Below are 5,728 nucleotides of genomic sequence, written 5' to 3'. Positions count from 1 at the left end.
TCTCTGTGCTTCCTGGACTTGTCTATCTATTTCCTTCACCAAATTTGGGAAGTTTTCCTTCATAATTTTTTCACATAAATTTTCAATTTCTTGTTCTTCATCTTCTCCTTCTGGCACCCCCATGATTCGGATGTTGGCATATTTAAAGTTGTCCCAGAGGTTCCCAAGCCTCTCCTCATTTTTTGAAATTCTCATTTCCTCATTCTGTACTGGTTGACTGATTTTTTCTTTCTTGAGTTCCAAATCATTGCTTTGAACCCGTTTTCTTCCCTTCACCATTGACTTTGTGTGGATTTTCCTTCATTTCACTTAGCATAGCCTTCACTTCTTCCCTGATGCATTTGCCGTACTCAAGCATATGTGTCAAGCCTGTGAGCATCTTTATCATCAGTGTTTGGAATTCTGCATCTGTTAGGATGGCTATCTCATTGTTTGTTAGGTTGGCTGTCTCCTCCTCACTTAGTTCTCCCACTGGAACCTTGATCTGTTCCCCCTTTTGGGCCATACTTCTCTGTCCCCCCATCCTGATGAGCTCCTGTGTTTGTTTGCCTTTGTGTCTTAGGCAGAGCTGTCACACCTGTTATGTTGTGAGGGGTGGAGCCTTAGGGATTTGTCAGTACAGGGCAACCTGTTTCACCACGTTGTGGCGCTGTGTGTGGGGGAGGGGTCTGAGAGGGAACAATGCCTCCTGCCCAGCACTCGCCCCTTTTCCAGGCACTTCTCCCACTTCCGTATGGGACCGGTGCCCCTCTAGCTGCTGCCCTGGCCGTCGTTCCCAGAGTGGGTGCGTCTGCGGATGTTCTAGGACCGTGGGGGCCCTTTAAACAAGCGGACTCTGCTGAGAGACTGGCAGTTTCTGCCTCTGCCCCAACCCCCACTGGTCTGCACACTCAGAAGCAATGAAGCTTCATTTTCCCCGGTGCTGGGACTGTGAGCTGCGGGGTCTGATGAGGAGCTGGGAACACTCCCCAGGTGTCCCTCCTGACTTTTTAAAACATGTGACTGCACGGTCCGCCGGCCTGCTGCTGCTGCTGCCGCTGCTGCCACCACCACACCGTTTCCCTTCCGCCCTGGCTCCGCCCCTCCTACCTGTTTGGATGAGTATTTTGTCTTTATATCTTTGTTTGTTGGACTTCCATGCATTTTGATATTCTGGAACTTCTGGTTGTTTCTAGTTTTTAGGTAGTTATATTCCTTCTTAGTTGTAGAGGGAGACGCAGCGTGTCTGTCTACGCCTCCATCTTGGCCCGAAGTCTGTTTGTATAGTTTTTAATGGTTATGTTTAAAATAGGTTTTAGTCCCTATCTATATACATATAACTAACTGTTACCAACATGTTATAAAATATAACAAGATAAGTACATGTGTATCAGGAGTTATATCTTAGTTATGTAAAAATTATATCTTTGTTCGTTTGATATTACTTATTGAATATTGCCTATAAGCCACTTTACTGTATCAGGACTGTTCACCGATATAACTGCAACAGGTAAAAGGAAAATGCCAGTGACTTAAGCAAGATTAACTTTTCTTTCATGCAAAAAAAAAAGTCTGGACGTGAGAAGTTCATGGCTGACATGGTGGCTCCAGAAAGTCACCAGCGACCCTGATTGCTTCCAGCCATTTCTTCTAGTTCCTCAAAATGGGCCACTGACTCATGGTCCAAAACGGTTGCTAGGGTGCCAGGCATCACCACCAGGTTCCAGGCAGCAGGATAGAGGAAGGAGAGAAGTCTCTGTTCACACTTTCTAAAGAAATTATAGTTTGTATACAATGTTACATTTCTTGCAGGTGTACAACACAGTGATTTGACATTTACGTAGTCACATCTACCCGTGGGGGATGGGGGCGGATTTAATCTTTCAGGGGGCAATGCACACAACTAAGAATCAAGATTCCGTTACTGCAAACGTTGCACAGCACACCACACCCTCCTTTTACTGGCAGAGAGAAGCAGAGTGTAACTCAGCTCTTTATAAAACTCCGCGGCTCCGTGGCGCGCGCTGTAGCCTGCAGACTGGAAGGTCTCCAGTTCGATCCCAGTCAGGGCACATGCGTAGGTAGCCAGCCAGGTCTCTGGTTGGGGGCGTGAGGCTCACACATCAATGTTAATCTCCTCCTCCCCCCTCCAACCCTGCTAAAAATAAGTAAATAAAATATTTTTTTAAATATGCTTTTTAAAACAGCAACTTTCCGGTTAGCTGTCTTCTGCGCAAATGCTGACTCTCCTCTCCACTTCCTCTTCTCGTCCCTGGAGCGCCTGGGCAGCGCGGGTCGGGGACACAGGCCCCTCTGCACGGGGAGGCGGTCTTGGGTTGCACCGGGCGCTGCGGCTGACCACCGGCTGGCTCCCGCCTTCCGTTCCCGCGTCTCTCCGGCCTCTGCCGACCCACCTGCGCGCCGCTGCCGCCCTGAGAGCGCTCACCTGGGCAGGCCCATCCCTCCCCTGTCTTCTTCCCTCTCCTCTGTCCCCGGGGCGGGGGGGTGGCTCCGCACAGGTTTCCAGGGGACGCAGGCGCCAGCGCCTCTGGGGTCGCGGGCCTTCATCCTGCTTCGCTCTCTCCGTAGTCCACGCGCCCCGCGCCCGGTGGACGCCACTGTCCTGGTGAACCGGCTTCTCCCTCACAGATAAACCTCATGGCTGAGCCTAAAGGGCAAAGGCTGCAGGGGAAATAGAAAAAGTCACGCTAAGGAAAGACCTGTCGCCTGACCCACGCAAATGCGGCCCCTTTTCTGTGGGAGTCGGAGCAGCTGTCAGCGCCCACGGGCTTGCGCTCTGCGCTCCGCGTGGGAGGTGAAAATCAGCTTGGGTTCTGCCCTGACCAGTCGCGGGAGCCTCGCATCAGGAAGAATCCTGGTTCAAGCTTGTTTATAACACTGCTACACAGTGGTAAGAGCGGGTTATGCACTGTTTGAATGCATCCTGAGTCACTGGGATAAAAGAAGGCATTTCCACTCGTGTTACAGTTTCCTCTCCTGGCTGGTGTTTGCTGAGTGAATGAATGAGCACAGATACATCTTCAGTCAAGATGACCTAGGGTAAATGACTCACAGTTCTCAAGACCAGTCTTTTATTTTAACTTTAGGTATTCCTTCCTCCTTGGGATTTTGATTGTCTTCATTCAAACTCAGAGCCCAGAGGGATAGACAGGCGGTCAGCAGTGCCCCGCCCCCCAGCCCCGGGGGCGTCCCTGCCCTTCAGCTCCTTCCTGTGGGGCGCAGCACCCACGCCAGGACAATCTTGCTCTGCCTCCCTTATCAGGTGACACTGAGGAAGGAAGATCAGCCTAGAGCCGGGAGAGCCGCTGTTTCTCCAATAACTGCTTCCTCTCTTTTTTTCCTCTCTCCTGTTGGTGACTTATTTGTGAACTTCCGTGGCATTGAGAGCAGTAAAAAGGACAATAAGATTGATTTTGTGAAATGAGAGATTTGGGGCCTGTGGCATTTATTTGTTTAGATATTTATTTATTACTTAAAATATCTTTTCTTTAAAGATTCCATAAGTCTGCTGGACAGACCCAGGCTGGCCACTTTTTTTATAAGGTGACCATATATTAATCTAAATGTAAATAGAGTTCTGCCACTTTCCTGGGGCTATACTAGGTACTATGACTTTCAGTTGTACATATCTTTTTATTTTTTCTCAGAGAGAGGAAAGGCCTTATAATTTCAGGGCTTTATTGAACTGTGACTGGGAGTTGGAGGCTTTATAATTCATTGTCTAGTGTTGCTGGTGTAATATCTGCCAGGTGTTTCATTTGTGGCAAACATTCGCCTCAGAAGCAGAAGGCAGGGTATTCGGTCCCCTCAGGAGGCCCTTGGAATGATTCCGCTGGGTCAGCGTGGCTCCTTTGAGGAATCTAAACCTGTGGAACCCTGAAGTCCTAAAACACATCCTGGAGCAAAGCCCAAGGAGATACGAGCGAGGTTTTCCCAGTGTACCCAGTACGTAGGAGGAAGAGCTGCCCCGGTCCCTGGTCTCCTGTAAACAAAACTGAGTATTTATGTCCTTGTTTATTTTTTCCCATGACCAAAGTAGTACAGAAATATATATACAAAATCAAATAAAACAAATATAAAAATGTAGACAGTGAAAGTCTTTGGGTAAACCACCCTGAGAAGTAACTACAACTCGGAACATATTGAATTGCATGGATTTTAAAAGCTATGGAGAAGTTAGACTTGTGGGGAACCACGGGGTTTATGACATGATGGAAAGCAGAGGACTTGTGGTGGTTATGGAGATCAGAGGCCCCGAGTCACACCGGTGGAGCATTCCAGGGGGAGATGGAACCAAATTCTGGCGAGGTGCCAAAATAAGAATAATGTGAGTTCTGTCCTTCCTACTGTTGTGGCAATGATAATGGATGTTACTTATTATTTTCTTAGGTCCTTTCTTGGAGTTGTAGACAGAGTTGTTATTCAAAATATTGTCAGGCCCTCTGTAGAGGAGAAATACATCGCCTCCCACTTGGGCCCCAGGACCCCAGGCTTGGCTGCGCAAGTTGCTTTGTCCGTTTCACTGACCAGGTGTATCATTAAGAGACAGTGTAGGATTCTCCATTATTTCTTGTCTCCCACCTGCCTGGGTCTCTGAGTGAAGGTGCCAGAGTGGAGGACAAGTAACGCTGGGCATGTGGCATGAGAAGGAAATAGAACGTTTTCATTGGAAACCACTGAGGTCGCATCTGCTTGTTATTGAGACCCGGCTGTGTCTCAGCAAACCCACACCTGGCAGAGCTGCGTGTGGTCAGCCCTCTAGGGCCTCATCAAGTGTTTAACATGTTATGAATCTATGAAATTCAAGTGTCCGGGACTCATGGCTATGTATAAAAATAAAATGATAGGGAGATATTTTTGTTATAACTCTTGGCCTGTGTGATCCAGTACAGTAGCCAATGTGCACCTATGGATACTGAGCACCTGAACGGTGGCAAGTCAGAACAGGATGTGAAATACACACCAATCTTCCAGATTTAGTGCCAAGAATGTGAAATATATCAATAACTTTTATACTGATTAGATGTTCAATGAAACGTTCTGAATCTATAGGGTTATCAAATACACTAGTAGCATTACTTCTCTTTTTTTCATGTGGCTACTACAGTCTCTAAAATTCCACATGTGGGTCACGTTAGCCTTATCAGTCAGCGCCACTCTAGGCTGTGGGGTCAAACGGAGCCTGGTTTCTGCCTTGGCTTGACCAGTGTCCCCCAGTGAGTGAGCGGACATTGCTGGTACGCCACACCCACTCCACATCTGTGAGGCAGGAGACCAGTTTCTGCTTCCCCAGGGAGTTGCGAGGGCTGAGCGAGATAGTGGACTCAATGGGGCAGCCCACACCCACACGCACGCCCGTGCCCTGGTCCGTGCTCATGTCCACATCCACACCCACATCCACACCCTGGCCCATGCCCATGTCTGTGCCCACGTCCACGCCCTGGTCTCTGCTCTTCTCAGTGTTGTGTTTTTTAGAGGCTTCCTTTTGCTTTACAATGGGTGTTATATTCTGACCGGGGGTGGGGAAGCAGTTCGTGCTGTCATTTTCAAATGCCCCTGGAATGTGCGCCCCCGAGTCCTGACCAAGATGAACTGGTCGTGCCGACATGTTGCTCTGACCACGAGTGAAGCCTCTCATTCTGCACATGCTCGGGCTTCTCCAGAGGGCACTGCACGGTCTTGCGTTACTGTTCACCCTGATCTCATTATCCGCCTCCTTAGACAATGC

The sequence above is a fragment of the Furipterus horrens genome, unplaced genomic scaffold (genome assembly GCF_987537825.1).
Source record: "Furipterus horrens unplaced genomic scaffold, mFurHor1.1.pri manual_scaffold_29, whole genome shotgun sequence".
Lineage (NCBI taxonomy): Eukaryota > Metazoa > Chordata > Mammalia > Chiroptera > Furipteridae > Furipterus > Furipterus horrens.
Note: the sequence above shows the minus strand (reverse complement) of the source record.